At 46.2% G+C, this 16,488-nt stretch overlaps 1 long non-coding RNA gene across 1 annotated transcript in view; it reads left to right on the forward strand.

Annotated features, from left to right (window-relative positions):
* The first annotated feature begins 548 nt into the window (after window positions 1-548).
* LOC122213527 overlaps window positions 549-16,488 on the forward strand; it is a 34,057-nt gene continuing 18,117 nt past the window's right edge. Inside the window, exon 1 of the long non-coding RNA XR_006199562.1 lies at window positions 549-1,141. This is a non-coding gene — a long non-coding RNA (uncharacterized LOC122213527). The remainder of the gene's footprint in view (window positions 1,142-16,488) is intronic.

Raw genomic sequence — 16,488 nt, forward strand, 5'->3', positions numbered from 1 at the left:
CCATGGTGACCAGGCAACTTCAGTCTCCAAACACATTCCTGTGCAGCATGTGTCTATCAGGGCAGAAGGGAGCCAGTGAAACTGTGAGTCTGGCAAAGGAGGGTGGCCACACCCCCCAGTCTCTGGCTCTCAGAACTGAGTGGCCAGTGCCCCGCCCTTTGACTGTATAAAGCTCTTCTTCGGAAACTTTCCTTGTCGGCACCCAAACCACACATCTCCATCACCTGAAACCGATTCAGGAAAAAAGGCCCCAGGAGAAGGAGACTCTACGGGGGACACCTGCGAATCTGGGTAACTCAGAGAATGCAGGATTCACCAGGGCACCCTGAAGGTGCGGGCTTGGTGGTAGCAGAACAAATCCCCGAAGCACCCGCAGAAATCCTCTTTTGGAAGGTACTCTCCAGGATGGAGCTAAAAGCAAAATGTAGGTGCCTCAAGAGAGCCTCTTGCTTCTAAGGAAATCGTGAGACAAACAGTTCCTGCTTACGGCTCTTGAGCTCCTGCCAATTTGATCAGAATCTTGGGGGTGGGGGTGGGCATCGATGGGTGTTTTCTCCAGGTGATGGTCAAGAGCCCTGATGGGAACTCCAGGTGAGGCTGCGAGGATTTTCACACGCTTGAGGGAAGCTGCCAGAACTGGAAGTCTTTTTGAGGGGCCAGCAAGGAGGCTGCAACCTGGAGCCCAGCAAGATCGTTTGTGAATGTGCTCCTGATACTGAGAAGGCCTGTAGGGCCAGCGTCCCTGCGAAGGAGAAGGGGAGTCAGGTTTTGGGGTTGGAGGTGAAGTTCTGCTAAGAACTGAGATTGGTCTTGGGCAGTCATGGCCCTTGCTCTGGGCTCTGCACTTCGGGGCACCCTGCCCTCACCAGGCATCCTCAGGGGCTGAGACAACTACTTGCCCAGAGCCTGCACACTCCTTTTGAAGCCGTGCCCTTGTCACGCGGGGTTCCAGAATACCTGCCCAAGTGCCCTGAGCCTGCTTCTAGGCACGCGAGGCCTCTGCTTTGGGTCCATCTTCCCCAGGAAGACTGTACAGAAAGCTGGGCACCTGACGGACAGCCCGAAGGCGGCCGCCTGCAAGCTGGTGTGGAGAGATTGGGCTGAACGGTCCCTACACTCAGAAGTCATGAGGCCATTTGTGGTAAGAGATGGGAGGGGGTGGGTGAGATGGCACGGGGGCCAGGGACCTGCAGATGTGTTCATGATCCACGGTTGCTGAGGGCAGGGCTGGCTTATGCCCATCATCTTGGCTCTACTCAGCCTCTCTCTCAAATGTACTAACTGTGTTCTCCAAATCATGCCTCACTGTGTCCTTGAGCCTGTAAATCTCCTTCTCTCTGCCTTGCGCGCTCCCTCATTGTCTGCCTTGCAGGCTTAGCCCAGGTGTGGTCTCCCCAGAGGGAGTCCTCCCTGCCCCCCACCCCCTCAGTGCTCCCAGTACGGTTGCCTGTCTGCTGCCCCTGGTCTGGGAACAGTCACTCTGATCTGCACATATGGGCAGAAAGCTTCATCTCTCCTCTATGTGGCACCTTGTTTTCTTTCGTGTCCCTAGCCCCTGGCTACCACACCTAGCAGGGAACACCATTTAAGGACTGGTTCGTGAACTGGATTCAGTCATTTTGGTAATTATGGGAGGAAGGCTTTGGAGGCCTCCTCTGACATTTACCCCAGACTCTGGTTTCTTTGGGAAAATACAATGCTCGTTCTGAAGAGTCAGTTTCTTCTGTTGAAGTAAGGGCTGGGTGATTATTGATCTGTTCTAGCATTTCCAGCCTCTGAGCTGCCCTCATGTGTGTGGACCTTCCCCCACCCCCACCCCCTTCTGCCTGCCACCAGCTTCATGGAGAAAGCTGGACGAGCAGGTGCATCCCTGCTGCCAAAAATCCGAGGAGCTCAACTGCCCAGGGAGGAGGTGACCACGTGTCCTGATTTGCCCAGGACAAGTTGTGTGCATATCTGTTGTTCTGGAATGATTGTTAATAGGACTCCTTTTGGGGAGCCTGGGTGGCTTAGTTGGTTAAGCGTCCAACTTTGGCTTAGGCCATGATCTCATGGTTCGAGCCCCGCATCGGGCTCTGTGCTGACAGCTCAGAGCCTGGAGCCTGCTTCAGATTCTGTGTCTCCCTTGCTCTCTGCCCCTCCCCCACTTGTGCCTTCTCTGTCTCTGTCTCTGAAAAATAAACATTAAAAAAAAATAGGGCTCCTTTCACTCTCTAAAGTGTCCCATCACTTGATAAGATATATTATGGGGCCTCTAAACAGCAGAATCTGGGGCACGCTGCCAAGATCATCAGCCTGAACATTTGCACTGTTTTACTTGAGTTCTGGGAATTCTTCGATTTACTGTATCCTCTGAATGGTTCGCAGAAAGCGGGGGTGGGGGGGTGGGGGGTGGTATTTTCATGGCCTTATTACGAATCCTAACTGGTTCTCTTTAAAATCCAAGCAAATACTTTTAAAATTCTGTCCAATCCAGTGGCTCTCAGGCTGTGTTTCCAAAGGACACTGATGAAGGGAGTCTGGAAAGAGTACGTCCAATAACGATGGCTGTGTCCCATGTCACAAGGAAATTATGAGTCAGTGGATAGAATGGACTTGAGTTCAGTTTCTTCTCCAACAGGTTTTTATATGCCTTTGGGAGCTGATCCTGTTTGCCAGCTGGTGGATAAATACACCAATGCTAAGTGAATATGAGTTTCTAAAAACTCAAGAAAGTGTTTAATAACTTACATATTTTTAATGAGGTGAGAATTGCATACCTGGAATACGGCCAGATTTTCATTTGGTGAAATTAGTTGTAGTTTATGTGATGGAATTTAACACATCAACATGTCCTGGTGCTTTAATATTACATTAATATCTAACACTTGTTGTGCTTTAATATGTGGCAGGCTAGTGCCGAATGAGTCCTATACGTCATCTCTGTCATCCTCAATCCCATGAGGGAGGCGCTATGGCCACCCCATTCCATGGGAGAGAAAACTGGGGCTTTGGGAAGGAAGAAAGCTTTACTCCCGGTCTTGTGACTTCCAGGTGCTCTAACACCTAAAGTCCTTTGAAATCCTCTTTGAAGTCCTGAATAGTACAGTTACAAACAATTCTGTCATTTGACCTTTGCCCTCAGGCCGTGTTTGACAGCAGTTGGAGACAGCTCCCGAAGCTATAGTGATATCATCTGAATTTTCCTTTTGCCTCTGAAACAACCTCTTGTTTTGCTATAGTTTTTTTTTTTTCTTTTAAGGGGTGAAGTTAATGAATCTGGAAAAACTGAAGCCATCTCATATTAAATATTTTTTGTTTATTTTTGAGAGAGAGAGAGAGAGAGAATGCAAGCGGGACAGGGGCAGAGAGAGAGGGAGACACAGAATCCAAAGCAGGTTCCAGGCTCTGAGCTGTCCACACAGAGGCTGATGCAGGGCTTGAACCCACGAGCCATGAGATTGTGACCTGAGCCAAAGTCAGATGCTTAACAGACTGAGCCACCCAGGTGACCTGAGGCCATCTCATACTAAATAAGCTGCTCGTTAGCCTGGGGAGCTGTCCCAGCCAAGAGCTCTGCACACTTTCAACTGTTCTCCTCAGAGCTCCGTTTCTTCCAGACCCCTCCCTCTAGTGTGCTTTCTCCTTCTTAGCTTGCCTACGAAGGGTGCTTTGGGATGCTTGTAATCTGGTACATAAAAGGTGCTCAATAAACACTGGTTTCAAGAATGAATGTGTCAAATGAGCGAAGCAATGACTCAGTCTCACTTTCACCAAGAGTGAACGGCTACGTTTTGCTGAATCCCCTTGCTGTGAGTTTCTGGGTGACTGCCAGGAAACTGAATCCCTGTGTCCTCTGGCCGATGGAAGGTAGCAGATCCCCTGGTTGTGTAAAGCTTCCCCTCTGTCCTGTGACCTCATCAAGACCATTGGAAGGCGAAGGAGGGAAACTTACCTGTCTGTACTTTGCCAATCGAGTTTGCCTTTCACAGTCCAGTTGCTTTCAACTCCCCACTGAGCCTTCCACTGCATCTTACACCTGCTGCTGTGCCACTGTGTGCTGACCTTCACCATGGGACCTGTCCCCGGGGAGGCAGCCCGCCATCTTGCCCCACCCACCGCCCACTTCCCATTTGCCTTGCTCACTCTGAGCAGCCCGACCACGTTCTGCTGTTCCTGATTCAATGACTGGCAACAGGCCACCTGAGCCTGGAGGACTTGTCCCGTCTCCTGGCTGTCTGCAGAGAGGACACCGGGAGGTGGCTGACCCAGCTGAGATGCTTTTCTTGCTCACATGGGGAGTGTGCTTACTGCCAAAAGTTCTGAAGGCCTTTGTGTCCCCCTGTGGTGTCAGAGCCTGAACCCACTTTGCATTCCAACGTTGCACTTTTCCTGGAAAGCTCTGGACTTTCTCTCTAGCACTGGTTTCGTTTCATTTCAGCTCTCGACAGGATTACAGTGGGTTCTATCTTCTGGTCTCAAGGCTTTCTCCCATCCCAAACTGGAGCCTAAGTCACTTTTTTATCATGTGATTTTTAAGTAAGCTGTATGCCCAGTGTGGGGCTTGAAGTCACGACCCTGAGATCAAGAATCACGTGTTTTACCGACTGAGCCAGCCAGGCACCCCTCCCATACGATTTTTAAAATAATGTTTACTTTTTGTTTTACTTTACTTTTTAAAATAATTAGTACAAAATTACATATTATGTATATAATATACATACACACACACACACACACACACATATATATATATATATATATATATATATATATATATATATATTCACGGAAGGAAATTTAGAAATACAGGAAACAAAAAAATCTATCACTCTCTTATACTAACATCTATTGGCATTTTTCTATTGACATGTCTATTTTGTCATTGTTGTTCAATCTGACTGCTTTATTGATTATCAGAGAAAAAACCCTGCAAATAGCTTTATAACAGCTTGACTATTCACTTAACTATCGATTCAGTTTTATGCATTCCCACCATCAAAATTTTTTTTTTAATTTTATAGTAATTTTAGATTTATAGAAAAGTGGCAAAATATTACAGAGCATTCACACGTGCACTGCATCTAGCTTCCCATGGTGTTAACATCTTACATAGCCACGGTACGTTTGTTGAAACTAAGAAATTCACGTTGGTGCCATACTATTAACCACAGATCTTATTTGGAGCTCACCATTTTGCTCATTAACATTCTTTTTTCCGCTCCAGGATCACATCAGAACACCATGTGCATTCGGTCTTCATGTTTCTATAATCTTCTCAAATCTGTGAAAAGTTCCCAGTCTTTCCTTGTTTTTCATGACCTTGGCACTTTTGATGAGTACTGATCAGGTATTTTGTAGGATGTCCCTCAGTGTGGGTTTGTCTCATGACTTTCTCATGCATAGATTTGGGAGAAGGATACCACAGGAGTGAAGTGCCCTTCTTACTGCATCGAAGGGTCTTTGTGTCTTTGTTAATGTGTATGTTCTTATAATTTTGATAAAGATAGAGCACCTTTCCATATCTTTATGGGTCCTACCACAGGGGTGGAAAGTAACCCATCAATTATGACAGCGCTCCGACCCAGATAAAACTTCAGAATCCCTCTTGATATAGCCCTCCGGGCAGCCTCCTGCAGAAGGCCTATACCTTGGCACATTTTGCCAGTTCTGTTCTACATCATTTTTAAAGGCTGAAAAATAGTTTATAGAATGATTATACCCTAATGTGTTTTACTCATCCCGTATTGGGTCCCTATAGTTTTTTTTTTCCCAATTTGCCCAATGAGGTCCCTTTTTTTCCCCAATTTTTAAAGGAAAAAATCCTAGTACATTACAATTATTGGATCAAAATGAATAGATATTTTTAAGGCTTTTGATGTACACTTTCAAAGTGGCTCCAAAATATTTTCATGGATTTATATCCCCAATAGCAGTGAAAATGTTGTTTTCCCAAAACTTGTCAAAATTTGCTATTCTAATGAAAAACCATGAATAGGAAACTATCATTTCACAGTTGAGTCATTATCTTTTTATTGTTCTTATGTGAACTTCCTCAATTATTATAGATATTGAACTTTCTTTTACAGGTGTATTGGCTATTTATATTTAATACTTTTTCAATTATATGTGTCCTTTGTCTATTGAAAGATATTAGCATTTCCTCATTGATAGATCAAAACTATCAATCATGTATCCTATTTGTTGCAAAATTCTCCCAATCTGAAGGTTGTCTTTAAATTTCGTTTATAGTGTTGTTAATGTACAGAAGTTTTAAAGTTTTATTTAGTGAGAACCCAAGTTCAGTTTTCACCCTCAAACGAGCCGGTAATCCTAGCCTAAATTATTAAACAAACGTCTCATTCTTCAGTAATTTAAATGCCACATTTGTCAAATATTTAATTCTTGTGTAATTTGAGTATTCTTTGCTATCTATTTCTTTCTGTGGAGTTTGTATCAAATTCTGTACCCCTACTTTCTCACATCTTTAGCATGGTGTTATAATACTGTTTAATATTATGTAGAACAAGAGCCTCTCATCATTCTGTTTTTTAAAAAAATTCTAGCTATTCCAATGATGCTTTTTTGGATAAATTTTAGGATTGTTGAGACATGTTTTTGATCTTCCATAAGAATATTTATTCTAATTACATTAAGTGTATGATATGGATTAATTGGGGGGAATTGCTAGCCTTACCATATTCAATCTTTTTATTCAGTTAGCTGGTCTTTCACTTTATTCACATCTTCCGTATCCTTTTGAGAAGAATTTTGCTTTTTTCTGAGTTTTCTATGCCTTGGATTCTTGGATTCTTGGATTCTTTAGTTTTAACTGCCCAATTGAAATAATAACTTGAAGAAGTGAACTTTCCGGCAGAAATGTCAGTATGGGCTGGAGCAAAGGAGGTAGACGACCAAAAGTCCTTGTCAAAGGAAAGGTCATTTGCAATAACCTGCAGGTGGACAGAGTGTGGCAGATGGAGCCAGGCTTGGGGTCAGCTCCCAGATTCACATTCACCAACCTGGGATTTACTCCTATAGGCCTCACACCTTCACTGGGAGATGGGGATAGTGACCCTGTAGAAAGGTTAAGACTGGAGCTTGTGTGGGCTGAGTATCCAATATGGTACCCAGCACATTTAAGTGCTCAACGAATGATTTATTTAAAAAAAAAAAAAAAGTCATTCCTCATTCCCCCTTCTCCCACCCCCAGCTCTAGGCAACCACAGATCTGCTCTCTGTCTCTGAATTGGCCTATTCTGGACATTTCCTTTAAATGGAGCCACACAATTTATGGTGCTTTGGGCCTGGCTTCTTTAGCTCAGCCATCTATGTCCAAGGTTCATTCATGTGGTACCATGTATCTGCACTTCATTCCTTTTTAATGGACAAATTTTTCTGTATAGAGACACAGCATTTTATTTATCTGTCAGTTGATGGACTTCTAGGTTGTTTCTCCTTTTGGCTATTATGAATAATGCTGCTGTCAACATTTGTGGACAAGTTTTTATGGAGATGTAGTTTTCAGTTGGTTCAAATGGGAACTATGTTTAACCTTTCCAAGAACTGTCACGCTGTTTTCCAAAGTGGTTGCAGCATTTTATATTCCTAACGGTGGTGTATGAGGTCCCATTTCTCCACATCCTTGCCAACAATTGTCTTTTTTATTTTAGTCACTCTAGTGGGTGTGAAGTAGTATCTCATGGTAGTTTCGATTTTCATTTCCTTGATGGCTAATGATGTGGAGCATGTTTTCATATGCTTGTTGGCCGTTTGCATATCTTTGGAGAAATATCTATTCAGATCCTTTGCTCATTTTTTAAATTAAGTCATGGGGTTTGTTTGTTGGTTTATTTATTTACTAGAGAGAGAGAGAGAGAAAGAACAGACGAACGAGTGGGTGAAGGGCAGACAGAATCAGAGAGAGAATTCCAAGCAGGGCTCCATTCTGTCAGCAGGGCTTGAACCTTGAGATCATGACTCGAGCCAAAACCAATAGTTGGTCACTTAACTGACTGAACTATCCAGGTGCCCCGAGTCACAGGTTTTTAAAAAAATTGTTGAGTTGTAAGTTTTCTATATATATTCTAGATACAAGTCTCTTATCAGACATATGCTTTGCAAATATTATCAGACATATAATTTGCAAATACTTTTCCTATTCTGTAGATTGTCTTTCTACTTTCTTACGGTATCAAACTAGCTTCGGCCACAATCGACTTTTATTGGAAAGCAACTTCAGAGTGCCCTGGGTACACAGACCTCTTTGTTGGCCCCTCTTTCATTTCTCCATCCTTTCCTTCTCTCTCTACAGATGGATTTCACTGCTTTGTCTGAGCTAACCAGCCCAGGCTGAGACCAATGCCTTAGTCTCCATCCCAAGCTCCAAAAAGAGAGTACCTGATTGTTTTCATTTAGATGAACCGTGTGGCCAGAGAGGCCACTATCATGTAATAGGACAGCTCCAGGGAATTATTGAGGGCTGAAAATACACCCTTAGAGTGATCTATCGTCAAACTGAGCATAGCCCCCCAAATTTCTGTACCTTTCTACACAGCTCTCTTCATTTGGGCATCACCGTCTGTGAGGGAGGATGGGGATGGGGTGGCTCTGACGAGAGATGCAGTAGAGCATTTTCTCCCCCTCCCCCGCCACTGTGCTCAGGCAGTCATTCCAACCACCATTTGAAATATGGGTGTGTGTCAGATACTGTCCTCGGTGCTGAAGATATGGGTGAAACCCCAATACATTTGGGGGCTTTAGATGGTTCATTTCGTGTACCAAGACGTTTTAAAACACACAGTTTAAAATTAATTAAAACCAGATTATAATTTTTTGCTTACAAAAAGAATTAAGGAATATTAATGAGGAACACATCTATACCTCCTCCAACCCTTTCAAAATCTCTTTTCTTTCTTTTCTAGCAGCTAGTAGGTAGATGCCCCAGAACATCTCAGTTGTCAAATTCTGTCTAAAGTCTACCCGGTGCCCAGTTTCCTGCTACAGCTTGGGACCTGTTTCTTTCTACCCATGTTTCCAGTGTTATCACAAGTATTCGATAACTTGGCCAGTAAAGACTAAACTCTTTTCAGGATGTAGGGGAAAGGGAAAATATGAGTAGGCAAAGAGAAGTTATCTCCAGCTGGTTAGGAGTGAGAAGCGAGAAAGAACATCTCTCCATCATACAGAGATGAATGGGACCAGGTACTCACCCTGTTTGGCAAAATAGTCTCCCAGGAACACAGATTACAGGCCAGTACACCTCTTCTTGGGACTGGGGAGTATATTGGGAAAGGTACACACAGGTTTGAGGGGTATGTCAAAAAGAGTAGCAGTTTCAAGAGGGGTAGAATCCATCATGTGGCCAAAGCGTGATTCAGAGAGGAAGTTTCACTGCTTTTTTTTTTTTTAATGTTTATTTATTTTTGACAGAGAGAGAGAGAGAGAGCACGTGCGCATGAGCGGGGGAGGGGCAGAGAGAGAGGGAGACACAGAATCCGAAGCAGGCTCCAGGCTCCAAGCTGTCAGCACAGAGCCCGACGTGGGGCTCGAACTCACGGACCGTGAGATCATGACCTGAGTTGAAGTTGGACGCTCTACCAACTGAGCCACCCAGGCGCCCGAAGTTTCACTGCTTCCGATTTACAAATGGGAAAAATTAGGTCACCGGTAAACTGCAACTTGAACGCTATGACCACCCAGTCGAACCACACTCCTGCTCTTACGTGAGCCACCACCTTCTCCAAATTTTACCGGGCACGTGCAGATCGTGGGTCTCAGCCCACAGAATGCACACGGCCCCACTAGGCTGGTGGTGAAGAAGAGCTGAGCTCTTCAACACGTTATTTTTCATCCTGCCTCTGGAAGGGACAAAAGAGCGCACAAGTTTGGCTTTCTTTCGCAAGGAACCAAACTGAAATTTGAAAGGGATTTCCAGTGGCTTGATGAGGGGAAGCCTGGCTGTCTCCTCACCAGGCCCCGTCTGCCTCGTTCCACGGGAGCAGCTCTGCCGGATGACTATGTACAGCCCGCCTGCCCTCCGTGGCTGCCTGGAGGGAGTCCTCCCCTGACTTGAGCCGCTGAGTATTCAGACTGCTCCTGGGTGCTCCGATGAGTCGAGAAGGAGCAGCACGAACCGCATTTGAAGTGTAGCTGTCAAAAGGCCATCCATCCGCCTATATGTTTATTCATGATCTTTTTGGACTTTCCAATCAACCAAACTTGGCAGCTTGCCTGTCCATGCTGCAGTGGGGATCTGCTCAGTCTCCGACCTATAAGTCAAGAAAGCTGCGCTCGCTGCCAATACACTGCCTGGGACACCGGCCAGGTGCCTGGGGGTGGGAATGTTATTGGATGCTTGATAAATATTTGTCGAATCTTAACTAAATTCACTTCCTGAAACCCGCTCAGAGATAGTGAACGGGCAGAGGGAAGTGAGAAAGAATGCCCTTCTCTTCTCCTAGGAGATTGATTCAGTTATTACGTTAGAAATAGACACGCAAATTAGCATGTGCTCAGAGCTGGATAGAAATCCACCCATTAACCCGAATAAAATTGAAGATATTCCATGACTCTTTTTGCTATCATTGGGTTAGGTTTTTAGGGATTTAAAAATGATATATCTATAAAACTGAAAGCCAGAAAAACTCCACAATGACCTAAGATCTGTCTGAACAAAGAGAAGATACGGTCTTGACCCTCTAAGGGGTGCACGTGAGAAATGCCGATTCATCCCCATACATACACTGTCCTAACAGCAGTCCCGGGGGAGCTTGGAGGAGTTAAGAGGTTGGAGGAATGAGATCATTTGGGTCAGAAGTGTTCAGGGAGGTTATTTATGCAGAAGGTGGGCATTCATTCATTTTTTTTTTTTTTAAAGAAATATTTCTGGGCACCGCTCCTGCTAAGCACTGATATCAGAATGAGCAAGATACAGTTCTTGTCTCCAAGGAGCTCCCAATATTGGAAGCACAGCCAAGTCAGCCAGCACTTGTGGTACCAGCTGATGCTGTTCTGTGTGACATGCCGGGGGTGGGGGGGGGGACACCGTGGGGGACAAAGACCCAGCTGAGCGAGCTAGACTATAGGGGAGGCTTTCTGGAGGAAGTATCTCTGGAACTAAATCTTAAAGACTGAGTCAGACAAAGACGATGAAGGTTAATTGCAGAAGAAGGAACAGCACGAAAGAGCTTTGGGAAGAGAAAGAAGTTAGGTTTTGCTGCACTGAGAGATCTCCGAGCTGAGGCCATAACAGCCCGAGGGGCAAATGGCAAAGGGTTTTGTGGACTCCGCTGGGGGGAACCTCCAAACTGAGGCGGGAGGCCTGGAATCCCACTAGGACACCTGATACGAGTAAATAGCAATGAGGTGCCATTTGGCTTTGACAGTGGAAAGAAGCGAGACAGATGGAGAGACCAGGGGGTATTTTGGGTGTACGAGTCTGAGGTAAAAAATTTTCTGTGCGTTTGTGGGCTCACTAAGGAGGCTGTGGTGGCTGGAAGTGGGAGTGACTAATGCCAGATGCCAAGGGCTGTGAAGGGGCTGAGATTTTCCCTAGCTGTAAGGTAATGAAGCAGCCTGCCACAGTTGCGTGGGTGCTGAGAGAAGCCTCCTGAGTCGGGGACCGGAGACTTTGTGACTCCCGGCGACAGCAGGATCCAGAGCAACGGATCAGTTCCCTGAGCCCCCAGGCCCGCAGGGGCTGTGCATGTGAGTCTAGATAGATGCCCCCCCCCCCACCAGGAAAGGGGCAGTGGACCTGGGGAACCCACCACCTTCTAGCAGGCTCATTTGTATCCGGGAGGAAGCTGTGATCTCATCCCTCAAGGGTGCTGGCTGCAAACACCACGTCTGGAAACAGCCTGGGACCAGCTAAAGAAAGATCAAAGCCCCGGCAAGATGTGTAGGAACGCCAGTTGAGAGTAACGAGGATCTGGGTTCAATTCCCGGCCCTGGCTCTGGTGAACTTGGGCAACAGACTTAACCTCTCTGAGCCTTTGTTTCCTCACATACAAGATGGGTACTTTGTAGGGTCTGGGGGAAGATTAAATGAGGTCCTATTTACAAGATACGGCACAAGAGCTGGTATTCAACGAAAGCTCAGTAAAAGCTGCTAGAGTTAGTATTCTCTCTCACACTCTCTCTCACATACTGTCCAACATTTCAAGTCCTCTTTTTCTGCAATTCCAGAACCTTGTATATTCAGTTTCAATGTGGCTGTCCCTCCCATGTTCTGCCTTTGTCCAGCCTCCTTGGGCTGAAACCTCTAACTGGACAGCACAGCGGGCCAGTGCATCTATCTTTCAGAAGCTGTGGTTGTGGGGTGCTGAAGGCTCGGAGCTGCCCACTTCCTCCCAAATTATCTTTAGCCCAGCAGGAGCCACCCCGTTCAGGGGCACCCAACCCCTCTTCAAAACCCAACTCATGACTGATGGCCACAGAGTATAAAAGTCTGGCCTTCTCGTCTTATTATGGAGTCAACTCCAGGTGACAATTCTTTCTCCAGAGCTCCCCCTGGGAAGGTTGAAGTTAGACACCAGCTGAGACCATATCCCCGCCTTGCCCTTCCTCCCTCACTCCCTCGTCTGGAGAAGACCTCCTCAATAAATCAAACGCACTGAATCCTTGCCTCAGGCTCTCGGCACCTCCTTGGGAACATGGCTCAGGACTGACAGTCGTCTTAGTTCTTGATTCTGGCTTCCCCTCAGACAGTGTCTTTCAGGACTTGAGTCCAGGCGATGGAGCCCATCAGAGCAACTCTTGCTCTTAACTCCAGCCCCCGGGTCTTCTTCACGGGGAGGAGAACCATAGTCTTGCCAGAACAGGAAAGGAGATTAGATACTACTCACATCATGAAGTGTATGACCCCTCCTCCTGACTTCTCCAGGCCACATTTGTACCCATTCTGCCTGCAAAGTTGCTGCTCTGTGTTTGACTTCTCTCTCTGTCTTCTCATTTGGCCATGAGCACATAAGGGGCAGGAAGCGGGACTGAGTGGTGGCTGCATCCTCCGCATCCAACAAGGGTCTACACGCAGCAGGTGTTCAGCAAGCATTAAGGATCAGTGACAGCCAGGACCACAAAGAAAGACAGTAAATGACCAAAGAGAAGGCTCATGTAGGGACCCATCAAGGGATGCCCCCCACCCTGCCCCATAAGGTGGAAGATCCCAAAGAGAAGCAGCTGCCAGTTCCTGGGCATAACATGTGCCAGACGTGAGTGAGACTGTGTGTGCTCCGTAGATTCTCGTTTAATTCTTACAATCTTCCTTGGAACATATTATTGTCTCCGTTTTACTACCGAGATCATCAAAGCTCAGAAAAAGTAAGTAACCTGACCAGCATCAAGCGTGAGAAAGTGGCAGAGTCAGATTTTGAGCCCTGCTCTGGCTGTTCTCTTTCTCTTTCCACTATGACGTCCTGAAGCGTTTGGAGTCGCTCTTCCAGGAACCTGAATCCCTGTGGGTGCTTGAGCCAGAAAGGGCTGGCTGGCGGCGGAGTCGCAGCGGGCCGCGTGGGCAGCTGGATGGGGGTGGATGGGGAGTTTGGAAACGAATCTGCTCTTTTACTGGGGCTGACGGTCGGGAGCAACACAGTTGCTGCGAGGAGCCAGCAACAGGGCGAAGCTGATGCAGTGATGGTCCAGCCCCCGGAGAAGCCAGGCTGGTGCCCGATCTGCTCAGACCTTCTGGCTCTGGGCAGGCAGGAGCCCTGGGCGCTGAGCTGTGTGACTCTGACGGGCCTCCATTTCTCATCAACTGAGGGAACGGGGTGGCTGTTGGAAGGTTTCTTCCAGCTCTGAGTCCCTGGTTCCCAATCAGTGAAAGGTCTGATGCTTCCCATCCCTCTTTGCTCCTCTCTGTGTAAATCCTGGGCTGACGACCAGCGGTCCAAGTCCCTCAGTCCAGCCAAGGCGACAGAAAGCCTGACTTTCTCAGCCCTGAAAAGAGCTGACAGGCTGTTCTCTGGGCTCCCCTCTGCAGGCAGCATTGACAAGGGCTGGAAGAGGGGGACTTTGGCACGGGGGACTTCTCGAGTTGTTCCACAGAGGACCTCTTCTCTTTCCCAGGCATAGTGACAAATACTGCTCCCTCTGGCTGTGAGGGCCAAGGGGGTGTGGACAAGTTTCCCATGCCCGGGCTCTTAGGAAAATCGCAAGCAAAGAAAAAAATGCTCATGGGCTTTTGGCTCTGCTTCTTGACCTGATGCCAGATGGCCACCGGGTTCAAAATTACATCACCATTGACTATCTGAGTAATTTCTCTGTTTGACCATCTTGGAAGAATAGCTACCTTGGCAACAGATTGTTATCAGTTCCTTAATGATTTGGGCTGAGGAACAAGTTTCCTTTATGCTGAAAGCCAGTGGCTTGAGAGCTGGATCTGGATGGCCTCCCCATCCCAGGTCACTAAGTGGATGCTACAGTATTAAGAAACAGCTGGGTTTGACAGCCACGTTTGCCTGTTAAGCGGCAAGGGCCAGGCCAGCGGTGCTGGGATTCCCGATGTCATCTGCCCACCTAGCAGTGGACTGACTGCTCACTGAAAGCTGCTCCACGCCAAGAGAGGATCCAGCACTGTCCAGAGTGCAATCGCCCCTGGGTCCTGCTGAGGCCACTGGGCGCTCTGTTCCTGATGCTTCCGCTCTCCCCTGCTTTTCACGGCATCTGTCTCTCACTCACTGGATGCCATGCATCGTTCTCTGTGCTTCGGATGAATTTGAAAAGCAGGAAGGATTTTCCAGGAAATATCTAAAAAAAAACAAAACAAAACTGGGAGATTCACAGCAAAATAGTCGGTAGAAAAAGGTGCAGTGTGATTTTTAAGGTCCACGTGGAGTTGCAGAAGGTGGGAGGGGAGTTGAAGGTGAGGATATGAAGCTCAGAAAGTTGAGGTAGTTTGTCTAAAACAACACATCTGCCAAGTGGTGAGGCTGGGATTTGAACCTGAGTGTGCCTCGTGCCCGAGAGGGGTGGGATGATGGGCTATATCAGTGAGAGCTGGTAGAGCCCTGAATGTGCCTTTAAAAAACAGCTCTGTCTGGTAGCAACTAGCCCTATGCCTTTGACCATGGAGGGGATCACAAATGCCGTTGAATGAATGAGTGATTGGCCACATGTGTGGGTCTGAGGTTCTCTTACTGCACATAAGCTCGGACTTACAGGGCTGCCCTGCCTTCTCCTGACTTTTGATCTTGGGTTTTAGGGAGGCAAAAGCTTCCAAGCTCCAGTAGACCTTCCTAAAGCCTCCCAAAGTCTTCCCACAGGTAGCAGAAAGGTTACCCAGGCCAGGGTGTCGGGCTTTAGCTGACAAAAAGAGGCTATATTCAGTCCTCTAAATCCAAGGAAGAAAAGGCAAGGCATAACAGAATTATTAAAGGCCAACTATTTTGGGAAGCTATGCTTTACATATGTAGTCTCATTTCTAATTTGCCATGAGCCAAAGGTGATTATTATTGTGCCCATTTTACAGCTCAGAGCACTGAGGTCCAGAAAGGGCAAAGCATGTGGGGTAACAGAATTAAACTTGTATTGTGTATAGCAGATACTGAAATAAAGACATGGTCTTTATCTTATAAATATCTTGGATTGGAAGTAAAGGCACTCACCAAGGGAAGCAGTGGCCACATCTTCAGAGACCAGCATTGGTAGAAGATGGAGAAGGAAGATTCTGCTATTTTCAGTAAAGTAATTTAAATCTGAAAAAGGAGTTTACCATTTTTGCTTGCTTTTAATTTGTTTGAAAGGGGAAAATGAAGGGGTGAGCATGGAAAGCTCAGAGTGGGCAAGAGGGGGGTGGTGAGGAGGTCCTGAGTGACTGGTTGACTGTCGGTGCCCCCACCAGCTCTGGGAACTCAGGCCACTTCCTGTATGGCCTCAGTCCTGCCACTGGCAAGTAGCACTTTCAAACCTTTGATTTGAAGGAGAACAATAGACAGCAGTGTGGACAGACTTTTGATACAAGGGCTAATTCCTCAGCAGAATCTAGACCGTCAAAGATGAAGGCAAAACAGGAAGCAGGGAGAAAATGACCCCTGTGTTCAAGTGAGAGAATATTCTGGCATCTCTGAATTTCACGTTAAGAAATTAGGCCTTTAGGGGTGGCTGGGTGGCTCATTTGGTTAAGCGTCCTACTTCAGCTCAGGTCATGATCTCACGGCTCATGGGTTCAAGAGCCGTGTTGGGCTCTGTGCTGACAGCTCAGAGCCTGGAGCCTGCCTTGGATTCTGTGTCTCTCTCTGCTCTTCCACAAACCACACTGTCTCTGTCTCAAAAATAAATATATATATATATATACACATATATATGTATATGTGTATATATGTATATATATTTTAATATTTATTTTTTAAACATATTTTAGTATTTTATTTTTAAAAAACATTTTATATATTTACACACATATATATACATATATATGTATATATATACATATATATACATATGTACATATATACATATATGTGTGTGTGTGTGTGTATATATATATATATATATGTGTATATATATATA

The sequence above is a fragment of the Panthera leo genome, chromosome A2, assembly GCF_018350215.1.
Source record: "Panthera leo isolate Ple1 chromosome A2, P.leo_Ple1_pat1.1, whole genome shotgun sequence".
Lineage (NCBI taxonomy): Eukaryota > Metazoa > Chordata > Mammalia > Carnivora > Felidae > Panthera > Panthera leo.